Source organism: Pseudophryne corroboree, chromosome 9 (genome assembly GCF_028390025.1).
Source record: "Pseudophryne corroboree isolate aPseCor3 chromosome 9, aPseCor3.hap2, whole genome shotgun sequence".
Classification (NCBI taxonomy): domain Eukaryota; kingdom Metazoa; phylum Chordata; class Amphibia; order Anura; family Myobatrachidae; genus Pseudophryne; species Pseudophryne corroboree.
In genome coordinates, this window is record NC_086452.1 from 303187331 (window position 1) to 303202949 (window position 15619).

A 15619-nucleotide genomic window follows, 5' to 3' on the forward strand; every position below is an offset into this window, starting at 1 on the left:
CATTTTCAAACTTATTCATTTATGTACCAGTAGTTAGAAGTAGAAAAGTTCTAACAGCAACCACAAAGCTCATCTACAGCCACACCACACTGGATATACCCAATCTCATCTGATCTTTGAAATTAAGCAGTGTTGGGCCTGGTTAGTACTTGCATGGGAGACCACCTGGGAATACAAGGTGCTGTAGGTATTTTTATACTGCCAACACCGTTCTGTTGATGCATTCCATATTCAAACTTATTCATTTATGTACCAGTAGTTAGAAGTAGAAAAGTTCTAACAGCAACCACAAAGCTCATCTACAGCTACACCATGCTGGATATACCCAATCTCATCTGATCTTTGAAATTAAGCAGTGTTGGGCCTGGTTAGTACTTGGATGGGAGACCACCTGGGAGTACAAGGTGCTGTAGGTATTTTTATACTGCCAGCACCGTTCTGTTGATGCATTCCATTTTCAAATTTATTTATTTATGTACCATTAGTTAAAAGTAGAAAAGTTCTAACAGAAACCACAAAGCTCATCTACAGCCACACCACACTGGATACACGCAATCTCATCTGATCTTGGAAGCTAAGCAGTGTTGGGCCTGGTTAGTATTTGGATGGGAGACCACCAGGGAATACAGGGTGCTGTAGGTATTTTTATACTGCCAACACCGTTCTGTTGATGCATTCTATTTTCAAACTTATTCATTTATGTACCAGTAGTTAGAAGTAGGAAAGATCTAACAGAAGCCAGAAAGATCATCTACAGCCACACAACACTGGATACGCCCAATCTCATCTGATCTTGGAAACTAAGCAGTATTGGGCCTGGTTAGTACTTGGATGGGAGACCACCTGGGAATACAAGGTGCTTTAGGTGTTTTCATACTGCCAACACTATTTTGTTGATGCATTCCATTTTCAAACTTATTCATTTATGTACCAGTAGTTAGAAGTAGAAAAGTTCTAACAGAAACCACAAAGCTCATCTACAGCCACACCACACTGGATATGCCCAATCTCCTCTGATCTTGGAAGCTAAGCAGTGTTGGGCATGGTTTGTACTTGTATGGGAGACCACCTGGGAATGCAAGGTGCTGTAGGTATGTTTATACTGCCAACATCGTTCTGTTGATGTATTCTATTATCAAACTTTTTCATTTATTTACCAGTAGTTAGAAGTAGGAAAGATCTAACAGAAACCACAAAGCTCATCTACAGCCACGCAACACTGGATGCACCCAATCTCATCTGATCTTGGAAACTAAGCAGTATTGGGCCTGGTTAGTACTTGGATGGGAGACCACCTGGGAATACAAAGTGCTGTAGGTGTTTTTATACTGCCAACACCGTTCTGTTGATGCATACCATTTTCAAACTTATTCATTTATGTACCAGTAGTTAGAAGTAGAAAAGTTCTAACAGCAACCACAAAGCTAATCTACAGCTACACCACGCTGTATATACCCAATCTCATCTGATCTTTGAAGCTAAGCAGTGTTGGGCCTGTTTAGTACTTGGATAGGAGACCGCCTGGGAGTACAAGGTGATGTAGGTATTTTCATACTGCCAACACCGTTCTGTTGATGCATTCCATTTTCAAACTTATTCATTTATGTACCAGTAGTTAGAAGTAGAAAAGTTCTGACAGAAACCACAAAGCTCATTTACAGCCACACCACACTGGATACGCCCAATCTCATCTGATCTTTGAAATTAAGCAGTGTTGGGCCTGGTTAGTACTTGCATGGGAGACCACCTGGGAATACAAGGTGCTGTAGGTATTTTTATACTGCCAACACCGTTCTGTTGATGCATTCCATATTCAAACTTATTCATTTATGTACCAGTAGTTAGAAGTAGAAAAGTTCTAACAGAAACCACAAAGCTCATTTGCAGCCACACCATACTGGATATTCCCAATCTCATCTGTTCTAGGAAGCTAAGCAATGTTGGGCCTGGTTAGTACTTGGATGGGAGACCACCTGGGAATACAAGGTGCTGTAGGTAATTTTATACTGCCAACACCGTTCTGTTGATGCATTCCATTTTCAAACTTATTCATTTATGTACCAGTAGTTAGAAGTAGGAAAGATCTAACAGAAACCACAAAGCTCCTCTACAGCCACACAACACTGGATACGCCCAATCTCATCTGATCTTGGAAACTAAGCAGTATTGGGCCTAGTTAGTACTTGGATGGGAGACCACCTGGGAATACAAGGTGCTGTAGGTATTTTTATACTGCCAACACCGTTCTGTTGATGCATTCCATATTCAAACTTATTCATTTATGTACCAGTAGTTAGAAGTAGAAAAGTTCTAACAGAAACCACAAAGCTCATCTACAGCCACACCACACTTGATATTCCCAATATCATCTGATCTTTGAAGCTAAACAGTGTTGGGCATGGTTAGTACTTGGATGGGAGACCACCTGGGAGTACAAGGTGCTGTAGGTATTTTTATACTGCCAACACCGTTCTGTTGATGCATTCCATATTCAAACTTATTCATTTATGTACCAGTAGTTAGAAGTAGGAAAGATCTAACAGAAACCACAAAGCTCCTCTACAGCCACACAACACTGGATACGCCCAATCTCATCTGATCTTGGAAACTAAGCAGTATTGGGCCTGGTTAGTACTTGGATGGGAGACCACCTGGGAATACAAGGTGCTGTAGGTGTTTTCATACTGCCAACACCATTTTGTTGATGCATTCCATTTTCAAACTTATTCATTTATGTACCAGTAGTTAGAAGTAGGAAAGATCTAACAGAAGCCACAAAGCTCATCTACAGTCACACCACACTGGATATGCCCAATCTCCTTATGATCTTGGAAGCTAAGCAGTGTTGGTCATGGTTTGTACTTGTATGGGAGACCACCTGGGAATGCAAGGTGCTGTAGGTATTTTTATACTGCCAACATCGTTCTGTTGATGTATTCTATTATCAAACTTTTTCATTTATTTACCAGTAGTTAGAAGTAGGAAAGATCTAACAGAAACCACAAAGCTCATCTACAGCCACACAACACTGGATGCACCCAATCTCATCTGATCTTGGAAACTAAGCAGTATTGGGCCTGGTTAGTACTTGGATGGGAGACCACCTGGGAATACAAAGTGCTGTAGGTGTTTTTATACTGCAAACACCGTTCTGTTGATGCATACCATTTTCAAACTTATTCATTTATGTACCAGTAGTTAGAAGTAGAAAAGTTCTAACAGCAACCACAAAGCTAATCTACAGCCACACCACGTTGGATATACCCAATCTCATCTGATCTTTGAAGCTAAGCAGTGATGGGCCTGTTTAGTACTTGGATGGGAGACCACCTGGGAGTACAAGGTAATGTAGGTATTTTCATACTGCCAACACCGTTCTGTTGATGCATTCCATTTTCAAACTTATTCATTTATGTACCAGTAGTTAGAAGTAGAAAAGTTCAAACAGAAACCACAAAGCTCATCTACAGCCACACCACAGTGGATACGCCCAATCTCATCTGATCTTGGAAGCTAAGCAGTGTTGGGCCTGGTTAGTACTTGTTAGGGAGACCACCTGGGAGTACAAGGTGCTGTAGGTATTTTTATACTGCCAACACCGTTCTGTTGATGCATTCCATTTTCAAACTTATTCATTTATGTACCAGTAGTTAGAAGTAGAAAAGTTCTAACAGAAACCGCAAAGCTCATCTACAGCCACACAACACTGGATGCACCCAATCTCATCTGATCTTGGAAACTAAGAAGTATTGGGCCTGGTTAGTACTTGGATGGGAGACCACCTGGGAATACAAAGTGCTGTAGGTGTTTTTATACTGCAAACACCGTTCTGTTGATGCATACCATTTTCAAACTTATTCATTTATGTACCAGTAGTTAGAAGTAGAAAAGTTCTAACAGCAACCACAAAGCTAATCTACAGCCACACCACGTTGGATATACCCAATCTCATCTGATCTTTGAAGCTAAGCAGTGATGGGCATGTTTAGTACTTGGATGGGAGACCACCTGGGAGTACAAGGTGATGTAGGTATTTTCATACTGCCAACACCGTTCTGTTGATGCATTCCATTTTCAAACTTATTCATTTATGTACCAGTAGTTAGAAGTAGAAAAGTTCTAACAGAAACCACAAAGCTCATCTACAGCCACACCACACTGGATACGCCCAATCTCATCTGATCTTGGAAGCTAAGCAGTGTTGGGCCTGGTTAGTACTTGTTAGGGAGACCACCGGTGAATACAAGGTGCTGTAGGTATTTTTATACTGCCAACACCGTTCTGTTGATGCATTCCATTTCCAAACTTATTCATTTATGTACCAGTAGTTAGAAGTAGAAAAGTTCTAACAGCAACCAAAAAGCTCATCTACAGCCACACCACGCTGGATATACCCAATCTCATCTGATCTTTGAAATTCAGCAGTGTTGGGCCTGGTTAGTACTTGCATGGGAGACCACCGGTGAATACAAGGTGCTGTAGGTATTTTTATACTGCCAACATTGTTCTGTTGATGCATTCCATATTCAAACTTATTCATTTATGTACCAGTAGTTAGAAGTAGAAAAGTTCTAACAGAAACCACAAAGCTTATCTGCAGCCACACTACACTGGATATGCCCAATCTCCTCTCATCTTGGAAGCTAAGCAGTGTTGGTCATGGTTTGTATTTGTATGGGAGACCACCTGGGAATGCAAGGTGCTGTTGGTATTTTTATACTGCCAACACCGTTCTGTTGATGCATTCCATTTTCAAACTTTTTCATTTATTTACCAGTAGTTAGAAGTAGGAAAGATCTAACAGAAACCACAAAGCTCATCTACAGGCACACAACACTGGATGCACCCAATCTCATCTGATCTTGGAAACTAAGCAGTATTGGGCCTGGTTAGTACTTGGATGGGAGACCACCTGGGAATACAAAGTGATGTAGGTGTTTTTATACTGCAAACACCGTTCTGTTGATGCATACCATTTTCAAACTTTTCCATTTATGTACCAGTAGTTAGAAGTAGAAAAGTTCTAACAGCAACCACAAAGCTAATCTACAGCCACACCACGCTGGATATACCCAATCTCATCTGATCTTTGAAGCTAAGCTGTGTTGGGGCTGTTTAGTACTTGGATGGGAGACCACCTGGGAGTACAAGGTGATGTAGGTATTTTCATACTGCCAACACCGTTCTGTTGATGCATTCCATTTTCAAACTTATTCATTTATGTACCAGTAGTTAGAAGTAGAAAAGTTCTAACAGAAACCACAAAGCTCATCTACAGCCACACCACACTGGATACGCCCAATCTCATCTGATCTTGGAAGTTAAGCAGTGTTGGGCCTGGTTAGTACTTGTTAGGGAGACCACCGGTGAATACAAGGTGCTCTTGGTATTTTTATACTGCCAACACCGTTCTGTTGATGCATTTCATTTTCAAACTTATTCATTTATGTACCAGTAGTTAGAAGTAGGAAAGATCTAACAGAAGCCACAAAGCTCATCTACACCCACACCACGCTGGATATGCCCAAACTCATCTGAACTTGGAAGCTAAGCAGTGTTGGGCCTGGTTAGTGCTTGTTAGGGAGACCACCGGTGAATACAAGGTGCTGTAGGTATTTTTATACTGCCAACACCGTTCTGTTGATGCATTCCATTTTCAAACTTATTCATTTATGTACCAGTAGTTAGAAGTAGAAAAGTTCTAACAGCAACCACAAAGCTCATCTACAGCCACACCACACTGGATATACCCAATCTCATCTGATCTTTGAAATTAAGCAGTGTTGGGCCTGGTTAGTACTTGCATGGGAGACCACCTGGGAATACAAGGTGCTGTAGGTATTTTTATACTGCCAACACCGTTCTGTTGATGCATTCCATATTCAAACTTATTCATTTATGTACCAGTAGTTAGAAGTAGAAAAGTTCTAACAGAAACCACAAAGCTTATCTGCAGCCACACTACACTGGATATGCCCAATCTCATCTGTTCTAGGAAGATAAGCAATGTTGGGCCTGGTTAGTACTTGGATGGAAGACCACCTGGGAATACAAGGTGCTGTAGGTAATTTTATACTGCCAACACCGTTCTGTTGATGCATTCCATTTTCAAACTTATTCATTTATGTACCAGTAGTTAGAAGTAGGAAAGATCTAACAGAAACAACAAAGCTCCTCTACAGCCACACAAAACTGGATACGCCCAATCTCATCTGATCTTGGAAACTAAGCAGTATTGGGCCTGGTTAGTACTTGGATGGGAGACCACCTGGGAATACAAAGTGCTGTAGGTGTTTTTATACTGCCAACACCGTTCTGTTGATGCATACCATTTTCAAACTTATTCATTTATGTACCAGTAGTTAGAAGTAGAAAAGTTCTAACAGCAACCACAAAGCTAATCTACAGCCACACCACGCTGGATATACCCAATCTCATCTGATCTTTGAAGCTAAGCAGTGTTGGGTCTGTTTAGTACTTGGATGGGAGACCACCTGGGAGTACAAGGTGCTGTAGGTATTTTTATACTGCCAACACCGTTCTGTTGATGCATTCCATTTTCAAACTTATTCATTTATGTATCAGTAGTTAGAAGTAGAAAAGTTCTAACAGAAACCAAAAAGCTCATCTACAGCCACACCACACTGGATACACACAATCTCATCTGATCTTGGAAGCTAAGCAGTGTTGGGCCTGGTTAGTACTTGAATGGGAGACCACCTGGGAGTACAAGGTGCTGTAGGTATTTTTATACTGCCAACACCGTTCTGTTGATGCATTCCATTTTCAAACTTATTCATTTATGTACCAGTAGTTAGAAGTAGAAAAGTTCTAACAGAAACCACAAAGCTCATCTACAGCCACACCACACTGGATACGCCCAATCTCATCTGATCTTGGAAGTTAAGCAGTGTTGGGCCTGGTTAGTACTTGTTAGGGAGACCACCGGTGAATACAAGGTGCTCTTGGTATTTTTATACTGCCAACACCGTTCTGTTGATGCATTTCATTTTCAAACTTATTCATTTATGTACCAGTAGTTAGAAGTAGGAAAGATCTAACAGAAGCCACAAAGCTCATCTACACCCACACCACGCTGGATATGCCCAAACTCATCTGAACTTGGAAGCTAAGCAGTGTTGGGCCTGGTTAGTGCTTGTTAGGGAGACCACCGGTGAATACAAGGTGCTGTAGGTATTTTTATACTGCCAACACCGTTCTGTTGATGCATTCCATTTTCAAACTTATTCATTTATGTACCAGTAGTTAGAAGTAGAAAAGTTCTAACAGCAACCACAAAGCTCATCTACAGCCACACCACACTGGATATACCCAATCTCATCTGATCTTTGAAATTAAGCAGTGTTGGGCCTGGTTAGTACTTGCATGGGAGACCACCTGGGAATACAAGGTGCTGTAGGTATTTTTATACTGCCAACACCGTTCTGTTGATGCATTCCATATTCAAACTTATTCATTTATGTACCAGTAGTTAGAAGTAGAAAAGTTCTAACAGAAACCACAAAGCTTATCTGCAGCCACACTACACTGGATATGCCCAATCTCATCTGTTCTAGGAAGATAAGCAATGTTGGGCCTGGTTAGTACTTGGATGGAAGACCACCTGGGAATACAAGGTGCTGTAGGTAATTTTATACTGCCAACACCGTTCTGTTGATGCATTCCATTTTCAAACTTATTCATTTATGTACCAGTAGTTAGAAGTAGGAAAGATCTAACAGAAACAACAAAGCTCCTCTACAGCCACACAAAACTGGATACGCCCAATCTCATCTGATCTTGGAAACTAAGCAGTATTGGGCCTGGTTAGTACTTGGATGGGAGACCACCTGGGAATACAAAGTGCTGTAGGTGTTTTTATACTGCCAACACCGTTCTGTTGATGCATACCATTTTCAAACTTATTCATTTATGTACCAGTAGTTAGAAGTAGAAAAGTTCTAACAGCAACCACAAAGCTAATCTACAGCCACACCACGCTGGATATACCCAATCTCATCTGATCTTTGAAGCTAAGCAGTGTTGGGTCTGTTTAGTACTTGGATGGGAGACCACCTGGGAGTACAAGGTGCTGTAGGTATTTTTATACTGCCAACACCGTTCTGTTGATGCATTCCATTTTCAAACTTATTCATTTATGTATCAGTAGTTAGAAGTAGAAAAGTTCTAACAGAAACCAAAAAGCTCATCTACAGCCACACCACACTGGATACACACAATCTCATCTGATCTTGGAAGCTAAGCAGTGTTGGGCCTGGTTAGTACTTGAATGGGAGACCACCTGGGAGTACAAGGTGCTGTAGGTATTTTTATACTGCCAACACCGTTCTGTTGATGCATTCCATTTTCAAACTCTTTCATAAATTTACCAGTAGTTAGAAGTAGAAAAGTTCTAACAGAAACCACAAAGCTCATCTACAGCCACACCACACTGGATATGCCCAATCTCAACTGATCTTGGAAGCCAAGCGGTGTTGGGCCTGGTTAGTACTTGGATGGTATACCACCTGGGAGTACAAGGTGCTGTATGTAATTTTATACTGCCAACACCGTTCTGTTGATGCATTCCATTTTCAAACTTATTCATTTATGTACCAGTAGTTAGAAGTAGAAAAGTTCTAACAGCAACCACAAAGCTAATCTGCAGCCACACCACGCTGGATATACCCAATCTCATCTGATCTTTGAAGCTAAGCAGTGTTCGGTCTGTTTAGTACTTGGATGGGAGACCACCTGGGAGTACAAGGTGCTGTAGGTATTTTTATACTGCCAACACCGTTCTGTTGATGCATTCTATTTTCAAATTTATTCATTTATGTACCAGTAGTTAGAAGTAGAAAAGTTCTAACAGAAACAACATAGCTCGTCTACAGCCACACCACACTGGATACGCACAATCTCATCTGATCTTGGAAGCTAAGCAGTGTTGGGCCTGGTTAGTACTTGAATGGGAGACCACCTGGGAGTACAATGTGCTGTAGGTATTTTTATACTGCCAACACCGTTCTGTTGATGCATTCCATTTTCAAACTCTTTCATAAATTTACCAGTAGTTAGAAGTAGAAAAGTTCTAACAGAAACCACAAAGCTCATCTACAGCCACACCACGCTGGATATACCCAATCTCATCTGATCTTTGAAATTAAGCAGTGTTGGGCCTGGTTAGTACTTGGATGATAGACCACCTGTGAGTACAAGGTGCTGTAGGTATTTTTATACTGCCAACACCGTTCTGTTGATGCATTCCATTTTCAAACTTATTCATTTAGGTACCAGTAGTTAGAAGTAGAAAAGTTCTAACAGAAACCACAAAGCTCATCTACAGCCACACCACACTGGATACACCCAATCTCATCTGATCTTGGAAGCCAAGCAGTGTTGGGCCTAGTTAGTACTTGGATGGTATACCACCTGGGAGTACAAGGTGCTGTATGTATTTTTATACTGCCAACACCGTTCTGTTGATGCATTCCATTTTCAAACGTATTCATTTATTTACCAGTAGTTAGAAGTAGAAAAGTTCTAACAGAAACCCCAAAGCTCATCTATAGCCACACCACACTGGATACACGCAATCTCATCTGATCTTGGAAGCTAAGCAGTGTTGGGCCTGGTTAGTACTTGGATGGGAGACCACCTGGGAATACAGGGTGCTGTAGGTATTTTTATACTGCCAACACCGTTCTGTTGATGCATTCCATTTTCAAACTTATTCATTTATGTACCAGTAGTTAGAAGTAGAAAAGTTCTAACAGCAACCACAAAGCTCATCTACAGCCACACCACGCTGGATATACCCAATCTCATCTGATCTTTGAAGCTAAGCTGTGTTGGGGCTGTTTAGTACTTGGATGGGAGACCACCTGGGAGTACAAGGTGATGTAGGTATTTTCATACTGCCAACACCGTTCTGTTGATGCATTCCATTTTCAAACTTATTCATTTATGTACCAGTAGTTAGAAGTAGAAAAGTTCTAACAGAAACCACAAAGCTCATCTACAGCCACACCACACTGGATACGCCCAATCTCATCTGATCTTGGAAGTTAAGCAGTGTTGGGCCTGGTTAGTACTTGTTAGGGAGACCACCGGTGAATACAAGGTGCTCTTGGTATTTTTATACTGCCAACACCGTTCTGTTGATGCATTTCATTTTCAAACTTATTCATTTATGTACCAGTAGTTAGAAGTAGGAAAGATCTAACAGAAGCCACAAAGCTCATCTACACCCACACCACGCTGGATATGCCCAAACTCATCTGAACTTGGAAGCTAAGCAGTGTTGGGCCTGGTTAGTGCTTGTTAGGGAGACCACCGGTGAATACAAGGTGCTGTAGGTATTTTTATACTGCCAACACCGTTCTGTTGATGCATTCCATTTTCAAACTTATTCATTTATGTACCAGTAGTTAGAAGTAGAAAAGTTCTAACAGCAACCACAAAGCTCATCTACAGCCACACCACACTGGATATACCCAATCTCATCTGATCTTTGAAATTAAGCAGTGTTGGGCCTGGTTAGTACTTGCATGGGAGACCACCTGGGAATACAAGGTGCTGTAGGTATTTTTATACTGCCAACACCGTTCTGTTGATGCATTCCATATTCAAACTTATTCATTTATGTACCAGTAGTTAGAAGTAGAAAAGTTCTAACAGAAACCACAAAGCTTATCTGCAGCCACACTACACTGGATATGCCCAATCTCATCTGTTCTAGGAAGATAAGCAATGTTGGGCCTGGTTAGTACTTGGATGGAAGACCACCTGGGAATACAAGGTGCTGTAGGTAATTTTATACTGCCAACACCGTTCTGTTGATGCATTCCATTTTCAAACTTATTCATTTATGTACCAGTAGTTAGAAGTAGGAAAGATCTAACAGAAACAACAAAGCTCCTCTACAGCCACACAAAACTGGATACGCCCGATCTCATCTGATCTTGGAAACTAAACAGTATTGGGCCTGGTTAGTACTTGGATGGGAGACCACCTGGGAATACAAAGTGCTGTAGGTGTTTTTATACTGCCAACACCGTTCTGTTGATGCATACCATTTTCAAACTTATTCATTTATGTACCAGTAGTTAGAAGTAGAAAAGTTCTAACAGCAACCACAAAGCTAATCTACAGCCACACCACGCTGGATATACCCAATCTCATCTGATCTTTGAAGCTAAGCAGTGTTGGGTCTGTTTAGTACTTGGATGGGAGACCACCTGGGAGTACAAGGTGCTGTAGGTATTTTTATACTGCCAACACCGTTCTGTTGATGCATTCCATTTTCAAACTTATTCATTTATGTATCAGTAGTTAGAAGTAGAAAAGTTCTAACAGAAACCAAAAAGCTCATCTACAGCCACACCACACTGGATACACACAATCTCATCTGATCTTGGAAGCTAAGCAGTGTTGGGCCTGGTTAGTACTTGAATGGGAGACCACCTGGGAGTACAAGGTGCTGTAGGTATTTTTATACTGCCAACACCGTTCTGTTGATGCATTCCATTTTCAAACTCTTTCATAAATTTACCAGTAGTTAGAAGTAGAAAAGTTCTAACAGAAACCACAAAGCTCATCTACAGCCACACCACACTGGATATGCCCAATCTCAACTGATCTTGGAAGCCAAGCAGTGTTGGGCCTGGTTAGTACTTGGATGGTATACCACCTGGGAGTACAAGGTGCTGTATGTAATTTTATACTGCCAACACCGTTCTGTTGATGCATTCCATTTTCAAACTTATTCATTTATGTACCAGTAGTTAGAAGTAGAAAAGTTCTAACAGCAACCACAAAGCTAATCTGCAGCCACACCACGCTGGATATACCCAATCTCATCTGATCTTTGAAGCTAAGCAGTGTTCGGTCTGTTTAGTACTTGGATGGGAGACCACCTGGGAGTACAAGGTGCTGTAGGTATTTTTATACTGCCAACACCGTTCTGTTGATGCATTCTATTTTCAAATTTATTCATTTATGTACCAGTAGTTAGAAGTAGAAAAGTTCTAACAGAAACAACATAGCTCGTCTACAGCCACACCACACTGGATACGCACAATCTCATCTGATCTTGGAAGCTAAGCAGTGTTGGGCCTGGTTAGTACTTGAATGGGAGACCACCTGGGAGTACAATGTGCTGTAGGTATTTTTATACTGCCAACACCGTTCTGTTGATGCATTCCATTTTCAAACTCTTTCATAAATTTACCAGTAGTTGGAAGTAGAAAAGTTCTAACAGAAACCACAAAGCTCATCTACAGCCACACCACGCTGGATATACCCAATCTCATCTGATCTTTGAAATTAAGCAGTGTTGGGCCTGGTTAGTACTTGGATGATAGACCACCTGTGAGTACAAGGTGCTGTAGGTATTTTTATACTGCCAACACCGTTCTGTTGATGCATTCCATTTTCAAACTTATTCATTTAGGTACCAGTAGTTAGAAGTAGAAAAGTTCTAACAGAAACCACAAAGCTCATCTACAGCCACACCACACTGGATACACCCAATCTCATCTGATCTTGGAAGCCAAGCAGTGTTGGGCCTAGTTAGTACTTGGATGGTATACCACCTGGGAGTACAAGGTGCTGTAGGTATTTTTATACTGCCAACACCGTTCTGTTGATGCATTCCATTTTCAAACGTATTCATTTATTTACCAGTAGTTAGAAGTAGAAAAGTTCTAACAGAAACCCCAAAGCTCATCTATAGCCACACCACACTGGATACACGCAATCTCATCTGATCTTGGAAGCTAAGCAGTGTTGGGCCTGGTTAGTACTTGGATGGGAGACCACCTGGGAATACAGGGTGCTGTAGGTATTTTTATACTGCCAACACGGTTCTGTTGATGCATTCCATTTTCAAACTTATTCATTTATGTACCAGTAGTTAGAAGTAGAAAAGTTCTAACAGAAACCACAAAGCTCATCTACAGCCACACCACACTGGATATGCCCAATCTCCTCTGATCTTGGAAGCTAAGCAGTGTTGGGCATGGTTTGTACTTTTATGGGAGACCACCTGGGAATGCAAGGTGCTGTAGGTATGTTTATACTGCCAACATCATTCTGTTGATGTATTCTATTATCAAACTTTTTCATTTATTTACCAGTAGTTAGAAGTAGGAAAGATCTAACAGAAACCACAAAGCTCATCTACAGCCACGCAACACTGGATACGCCCAATCTCATCTGATCTTGGAAGGTAAGCAGTGTTTGGCCTGTTTAGTACTTGGATAGGAGACCGCCTGGGAGTACAAGGTGATGTAGGTATTTTCATACTGCCAACACCGTTCTGTTGATGCATTCCATTTTCAAACTTATTCATTTATGTACCAGTAGTTAGAAGTAGAAAAGTTCTGACAGAAACCACAAAGCTCATTTACAGCCACACCACACTGGATACGCCCAATCTCATCTGATCTTGGAAGGTAAGCAGTGTTTGGCCTGGTTAGTACTTGTTAGGGAGACCACCGGTGAATACAAGGTGCTGTAGGTATTTTTATACTGCCAACACCGTTCTGTTGATGCATTCCATTTTTAAACTTATTCATTTATGTACCAGTAGTTAGAAGTAGGAAAGATCTAACAGAAGCCACAAAGCTCATCTACACCCACACCACGCTGGATATGCCCAAACTCATCTGAACTTGGAAGCTAAGCAGTGTTGGGCCTGGTTAGTACTTGTTAGGGAGACCACCGGTGAATACAAGGTGCTGTAGGTATTTTTATACTGCCAACATCGTTCAGTTGATGCATTCCATTTTCAAACGTATTCATTATGTACCAGTAGTTAGAAGTAGAAAAGTTCTAACAGCAACCACAAAGCTCATCTACAGCCACACCACGCTGGATATACCCAATCTCATCTGATCTTTGAAATTAAGCAGTGTTGGGCCTGGTTAGTACTTGCATGGGAGACCACCTGGGAATACAAGGTGCTGTAGGTATTTTTATACTGCCAACACCGTTCTGTTGATGCATTCCATATTCAAACTTATTCATTTATGTACCAGTAGTTAGAAGTAGGAAAGATCTAACAGAAACCACAAAGCTCCTCTACAGCCACACAACACTGGATACGCCCAATCTCATCTGATCTTGGAAACTAAGCAGTATTGGGCCTGGTTAGTACTTGGATGGGAGACCACCTGGGAATACAAGGTGCTGTAGGTATTTTTATACTGCCAACACCGTTCTGTTGATGCATACCATTTTTAAACTTATTCATTTATGTACCAGTAGTTAGAAGTAGAAAAGTTCTAACAGCAACCACAAAGCTCATCTACAGCCACACCACGCTGGATATACCCAATCTCATCTGATCTATGAAAGTAAGCAGTGTTGGGCCTGGTTAGTACTTGGATGGGAGACCACCTGGGAGTACAAGGTGCTGTAGGTATTTTTATACTGCCAACACCGTTCTGTTGATGCATTCCATTTTCAAACTTATTCATTTATGTACCAGTAGTTAGAAGTAGAAAAGTTCTAACAGAAACTCCAAAGCTCATCTATAGCCACACCACACTGGATACACGCAATCTCATCTGATCTTGGAAGCTAAGCAGTGTTGGGCCTGGTAAGTACTTGGATGGGAGACCACCTGGGAATACAGGGTGCTGTAGGTATTTTTATACTGCCAACACCGTTCTGCTGATGCATTCTATTTTCAAACTTATTCATTTATGTACCAGTAGTTAGAAGTAGGAAAGATCTAACAGAAACCAGAAAGATTATCTACAGCCACACAACACTGGATACGCCCAATCTCATCTGATCATGGAAACTAAGCAGTATTGGGCCTGGTTAGTACTTGGATGGGAGACCACCTGGGAATACAAGGTGCTGTAGGTGTTTTCATACTGCCAACACCATTTTGTTGATGCATTCCATTTTCAAACTTATTCATTTATGTACCAGTAGTTAGAAGTAGGAAAGATCTAACAGAAACCACAAAGCTCATCTACAGCCACACCACACTGGATATGCCCAATCTCCTCTGATCTTGGAAGCTAAGCAGTGTTGGTCATGGTTTGTACTTGTATGGGAGACCACCTGGGAATGCAAGGTGCTGTAGGTATTTTTATACTGCCAACATCGTTCTGTTGATGTATTCTATTATCAAACTTTTTCATTTATTTACCAGTAGTTAGAAGTAGGAAAGATCTAACAGAAACCACAAAGCTCATCTACAGCCACACAACACTGGATGCACCCAATCTCATCTGATCTTGGAAACTAAGCAGTATTGGGCCTGGTTAGTACTTGGATGGGAGACCACCTGGGAATACAAAGTGCTGTAGGTGTTTTTATACTGCAAACACCGTTCTGTTGATGCATACCATTTTCAAACGTATTCATTTATGTACCAGTAGTTAGAAGTAGAAAAGTTCTAACAGCAACCACAAAGCTAACCTACAGCCACACCACGTTGGATATACCCAATCTCATCTGATCTTTGAAGCTAAGCAGTGATGGGCCTGTTTAGTACTTGGATGGGAGACCACCTGGGAGTACAAGGTGATGTAGGTATTTTCATACTGCCAACACCGTTCTGTTGATGCATTCCATTTTCAAACTTATTCATTTATGT

At 41.2% G+C, this 15619-nt stretch overlaps 12 non-coding genes and 56 pseudogenes across 12 annotated transcripts; all 68 read left to right on the top strand.

The window, feature by feature from the left end:
* Nucleotides 1-71: 71 nt before the first annotated feature.
* Nucleotides 72-190, top strand: LOC134963209 (5S ribosomal RNA). Its single transcript, XR_010188102.1, has one exon. It is a non-coding gene; the product is annotated as a 5S ribosomal RNA (ribosomal RNA).
* A 107-nt stretch (nucleotides 191-297) lies between these two features.
* LOC134960063 (5S ribosomal RNA) lies at nucleotides 298-416 on the top strand (annotated as a pseudogene).
* A 107-nt stretch (nucleotides 417-523) lies between these two features.
* Nucleotides 524-642, top strand: LOC134959370 (5S ribosomal RNA; annotated as a pseudogene).
* Nucleotides 643-749: 107 nt separating this feature from the next.
* On the top strand, nucleotides 750-868 carry LOC134963212 (5S ribosomal RNA; annotated as a pseudogene).
* A 107-nt stretch (nucleotides 869-975) lies between these two features.
* On the top strand, nucleotides 976-1094 carry LOC134961955 (5S ribosomal RNA; annotated as a pseudogene).
* Nucleotides 1095-1201: 107 nt separating this feature from the next.
* On the top strand, nucleotides 1202-1320 carry LOC134962891 (5S ribosomal RNA; annotated as a pseudogene).
* Nucleotides 1321-1427: 107 nt separating this feature from the next.
* Nucleotides 1428-1546, top strand: LOC134963214 (5S ribosomal RNA; annotated as a pseudogene).
* Nucleotides 1547-1653: 107 nt separating this feature from the next.
* LOC134960559 (5S ribosomal RNA) lies at nucleotides 1654-1772 on the top strand (annotated as a pseudogene).
* A 107-nt stretch (nucleotides 1773-1879) lies between these two features.
* On the top strand, nucleotides 1880-1998 carry LOC134963057 (5S ribosomal RNA; annotated as a pseudogene).
* Nucleotides 1999-2105: 107 nt separating this feature from the next.
* Nucleotides 2106-2224, top strand: LOC134962320 (5S ribosomal RNA; annotated as a pseudogene).
* A 107-nt stretch (nucleotides 2225-2331) lies between these two features.
* LOC134963887 (5S ribosomal RNA) lies at nucleotides 2332-2450 on the top strand (annotated as a pseudogene).
* Nucleotides 2451-2557: 107 nt separating this feature from the next.
* Nucleotides 2558-2676, top strand: LOC134962483 (5S ribosomal RNA; annotated as a pseudogene).
* Nucleotides 2677-2783: 107 nt separating this feature from the next.
* LOC134963463 (5S ribosomal RNA) lies at nucleotides 2784-2903 on the top strand (annotated as a pseudogene).
* A 107-nt stretch (nucleotides 2904-3010) lies between these two features.
* On the top strand, nucleotides 3011-3129 carry LOC134962079 (5S ribosomal RNA; annotated as a pseudogene).
* Nucleotides 3130-3236: 107 nt separating this feature from the next.
* On the top strand, nucleotides 3237-3355 carry LOC134962898 (5S ribosomal RNA; annotated as a pseudogene).
* A 107-nt stretch (nucleotides 3356-3462) lies between these two features.
* On the top strand, nucleotides 3463-3581 carry LOC134960813 (5S ribosomal RNA; annotated as a pseudogene).
* A 107-nt stretch (nucleotides 3582-3688) lies between these two features.
* Nucleotides 3689-3807, top strand: LOC134963418 (5S ribosomal RNA; annotated as a pseudogene).
* A 107-nt stretch (nucleotides 3808-3914) lies between these two features.
* Nucleotides 3915-4033, top strand: LOC134963083 (5S ribosomal RNA; annotated as a pseudogene).
* A 107-nt stretch (nucleotides 4034-4140) lies between these two features.
* LOC134960692 (5S ribosomal RNA) lies at nucleotides 4141-4259 on the top strand (annotated as a pseudogene).
* A 107-nt stretch (nucleotides 4260-4366) lies between these two features.
* LOC134962404 (5S ribosomal RNA) lies at nucleotides 4367-4485 on the top strand (annotated as a pseudogene).
* A 333-nt stretch (nucleotides 4486-4818) lies between these two features.
* LOC134964458 (5S ribosomal RNA) lies at nucleotides 4819-4937 on the top strand (annotated as a pseudogene).
* A 107-nt stretch (nucleotides 4938-5044) lies between these two features.
* LOC134963815 (5S ribosomal RNA) lies at nucleotides 5045-5163 on the top strand (annotated as a pseudogene).
* Nucleotides 5164-5270: 107 nt separating this feature from the next.
* Nucleotides 5271-5389, top strand: LOC134963162 (5S ribosomal RNA; annotated as a pseudogene).
* A 107-nt stretch (nucleotides 5390-5496) lies between these two features.
* Nucleotides 5497-5615, top strand: LOC134964781 (5S ribosomal RNA; annotated as a pseudogene).
* Nucleotides 5616-5722: 107 nt separating this feature from the next.
* LOC134963197 (5S ribosomal RNA) lies at nucleotides 5723-5841 on the top strand. The gene has a single exon (XR_010188101.1). It is a non-coding gene; the product is annotated as a 5S ribosomal RNA (ribosomal RNA).
* A 107-nt stretch (nucleotides 5842-5948) lies between these two features.
* Nucleotides 5949-6067, top strand: LOC134963683 (5S ribosomal RNA; annotated as a pseudogene).
* A 107-nt stretch (nucleotides 6068-6174) lies between these two features.
* On the top strand, nucleotides 6175-6293 carry LOC134963806 (5S ribosomal RNA; annotated as a pseudogene).
* Nucleotides 6294-6400: 107 nt separating this feature from the next.
* Nucleotides 6401-6519, top strand: LOC134960561 (5S ribosomal RNA; annotated as a pseudogene).
* A 107-nt stretch (nucleotides 6520-6626) lies between these two features.
* Nucleotides 6627-6745, top strand: LOC134962838 (5S ribosomal RNA). Its single transcript, XR_010188067.1, has one exon. It is a non-coding gene; the product is annotated as a 5S ribosomal RNA (ribosomal RNA).
* Nucleotides 6746-6852: 107 nt separating this feature from the next.
* Nucleotides 6853-6971, top strand: LOC134963163 (5S ribosomal RNA; annotated as a pseudogene).
* Nucleotides 6972-7078: 107 nt separating this feature from the next.
* LOC134964782 (5S ribosomal RNA) lies at nucleotides 7079-7197 on the top strand (annotated as a pseudogene).
* A 107-nt stretch (nucleotides 7198-7304) lies between these two features.
* LOC134963221 (5S ribosomal RNA) lies at nucleotides 7305-7423 on the top strand. The gene has a single exon (XR_010188103.1). It is a non-coding gene; the product is annotated as a 5S ribosomal RNA (ribosomal RNA).
* Nucleotides 7424-7530: 107 nt separating this feature from the next.
* On the top strand, nucleotides 7531-7649 carry LOC134963684 (5S ribosomal RNA; annotated as a pseudogene).
* A 107-nt stretch (nucleotides 7650-7756) lies between these two features.
* LOC134963807 (5S ribosomal RNA) lies at nucleotides 7757-7875 on the top strand (annotated as a pseudogene).
* A 107-nt stretch (nucleotides 7876-7982) lies between these two features.
* Nucleotides 7983-8101, top strand: LOC134960562 (5S ribosomal RNA; annotated as a pseudogene).
* A 107-nt stretch (nucleotides 8102-8208) lies between these two features.
* On the top strand, nucleotides 8209-8327 carry LOC134962851 (5S ribosomal RNA). The gene has a single exon (XR_010188068.1). It is a non-coding gene; the product is annotated as a 5S ribosomal RNA (ribosomal RNA).
* A 107-nt stretch (nucleotides 8328-8434) lies between these two features.
* On the top strand, nucleotides 8435-8553 carry LOC134962833 (5S ribosomal RNA; annotated as a pseudogene).
* Nucleotides 8554-8660: 107 nt separating this feature from the next.
* LOC134963168 (5S ribosomal RNA) lies at nucleotides 8661-8779 on the top strand (annotated as a pseudogene).
* Nucleotides 8780-8886: 107 nt separating this feature from the next.
* On the top strand, nucleotides 8887-9005 carry LOC134961064 (5S ribosomal RNA; annotated as a pseudogene).
* Nucleotides 9006-9112: 107 nt separating this feature from the next.
* On the top strand, nucleotides 9113-9231 carry LOC134962012 (5S ribosomal RNA; annotated as a pseudogene).
* A 107-nt stretch (nucleotides 9232-9338) lies between these two features.
* On the top strand, nucleotides 9339-9457 carry LOC134960121 (5S ribosomal RNA; annotated as a pseudogene).
* Nucleotides 9458-9564: 107 nt separating this feature from the next.
* Nucleotides 9565-9683, top strand: LOC134960820 (5S ribosomal RNA). The gene has a single exon (XR_010187818.1). It is a non-coding gene; the product is annotated as a 5S ribosomal RNA (ribosomal RNA).
* Nucleotides 9684-9790: 107 nt separating this feature from the next.
* LOC134963817 (5S ribosomal RNA) lies at nucleotides 9791-9909 on the top strand (annotated as a pseudogene).
* Nucleotides 9910-10016: 107 nt separating this feature from the next.
* On the top strand, nucleotides 10017-10135 carry LOC134963164 (5S ribosomal RNA; annotated as a pseudogene).
* A 107-nt stretch (nucleotides 10136-10242) lies between these two features.
* On the top strand, nucleotides 10243-10361 carry LOC134964783 (5S ribosomal RNA; annotated as a pseudogene).
* A 107-nt stretch (nucleotides 10362-10468) lies between these two features.
* Nucleotides 10469-10587, top strand: LOC134963235 (5S ribosomal RNA). The gene has a single exon (XR_010188105.1). It is a non-coding gene; the product is annotated as a 5S ribosomal RNA (ribosomal RNA).
* A 107-nt stretch (nucleotides 10588-10694) lies between these two features.
* On the top strand, nucleotides 10695-10813 carry LOC134963685 (5S ribosomal RNA; annotated as a pseudogene).
* Nucleotides 10814-10920: 107 nt separating this feature from the next.
* Nucleotides 10921-11039, top strand: LOC134964453 (5S ribosomal RNA; annotated as a pseudogene).
* Nucleotides 11040-11146: 107 nt separating this feature from the next.
* Nucleotides 11147-11265, top strand: LOC134960563 (5S ribosomal RNA; annotated as a pseudogene).
* A 107-nt stretch (nucleotides 11266-11372) lies between these two features.
* On the top strand, nucleotides 11373-11491 carry LOC134962864 (5S ribosomal RNA). Its single transcript, XR_010188070.1, has one exon. It is a non-coding gene; the product is annotated as a 5S ribosomal RNA (ribosomal RNA).
* Nucleotides 11492-11598: 107 nt separating this feature from the next.
* LOC134962442 (5S ribosomal RNA) lies at nucleotides 11599-11717 on the top strand (annotated as a pseudogene).
* A 107-nt stretch (nucleotides 11718-11824) lies between these two features.
* On the top strand, nucleotides 11825-11943 carry LOC134963169 (5S ribosomal RNA; annotated as a pseudogene).
* Nucleotides 11944-12050: 107 nt separating this feature from the next.
* Nucleotides 12051-12169, top strand: LOC134961065 (5S ribosomal RNA; annotated as a pseudogene).
* A 107-nt stretch (nucleotides 12170-12276) lies between these two features.
* On the top strand, nucleotides 12277-12395 carry LOC134962013 (5S ribosomal RNA; annotated as a pseudogene).
* Nucleotides 12396-12502: 107 nt separating this feature from the next.
* On the top strand, nucleotides 12503-12621 carry LOC134959096 (5S ribosomal RNA). Its single transcript, XR_010187172.1, has one exon. It is a non-coding gene; the product is annotated as a 5S ribosomal RNA (ribosomal RNA).
* A 107-nt stretch (nucleotides 12622-12728) lies between these two features.
* Nucleotides 12729-12847, top strand: LOC134960832 (5S ribosomal RNA). Its single transcript, XR_010187820.1, has one exon. It is a non-coding gene; the product is annotated as a 5S ribosomal RNA (ribosomal RNA).
* A 107-nt stretch (nucleotides 12848-12954) lies between these two features.
* On the top strand, nucleotides 12955-13073 carry LOC134962183 (5S ribosomal RNA; annotated as a pseudogene).
* A 107-nt stretch (nucleotides 13074-13180) lies between these two features.
* On the top strand, nucleotides 13181-13299 carry LOC134962353 (5S ribosomal RNA; annotated as a pseudogene).
* Nucleotides 13300-13406: 107 nt separating this feature from the next.
* On the top strand, nucleotides 13407-13525 carry LOC134963511 (5S ribosomal RNA; annotated as a pseudogene).
* Nucleotides 13526-13632: 107 nt separating this feature from the next.
* Nucleotides 13633-13751, top strand: LOC134963879 (5S ribosomal RNA; annotated as a pseudogene).
* Nucleotides 13752-13857: 106 nt separating this feature from the next.
* Nucleotides 13858-13976, top strand: LOC134959147 (5S ribosomal RNA). Its single transcript, XR_010187223.1, has one exon. It is a non-coding gene; the product is annotated as a 5S ribosomal RNA (ribosomal RNA).
* Nucleotides 13977-14083: 107 nt separating this feature from the next.
* Nucleotides 14084-14202, top strand: LOC134962258 (5S ribosomal RNA; annotated as a pseudogene).
* A 107-nt stretch (nucleotides 14203-14309) lies between these two features.
* On the top strand, nucleotides 14310-14428 carry LOC134961218 (5S ribosomal RNA; annotated as a pseudogene).
* A 107-nt stretch (nucleotides 14429-14535) lies between these two features.
* LOC134962028 (5S ribosomal RNA) lies at nucleotides 14536-14654 on the top strand. The gene has a single exon (XR_010187991.1). It is a non-coding gene; the product is annotated as a 5S ribosomal RNA (ribosomal RNA).
* A 107-nt stretch (nucleotides 14655-14761) lies between these two features.
* LOC134963260 (5S ribosomal RNA) lies at nucleotides 14762-14880 on the top strand (annotated as a pseudogene).
* A 107-nt stretch (nucleotides 14881-14987) lies between these two features.
* Nucleotides 14988-15106, top strand: LOC134962635 (5S ribosomal RNA; annotated as a pseudogene).
* A 107-nt stretch (nucleotides 15107-15213) lies between these two features.
* LOC134962080 (5S ribosomal RNA) lies at nucleotides 15214-15332 on the top strand (annotated as a pseudogene).
* A 107-nt stretch (nucleotides 15333-15439) lies between these two features.
* Nucleotides 15440-15558, top strand: LOC134961495 (5S ribosomal RNA; annotated as a pseudogene).
* Nucleotides 15559-15619: the final 61 nt, after the last annotated feature.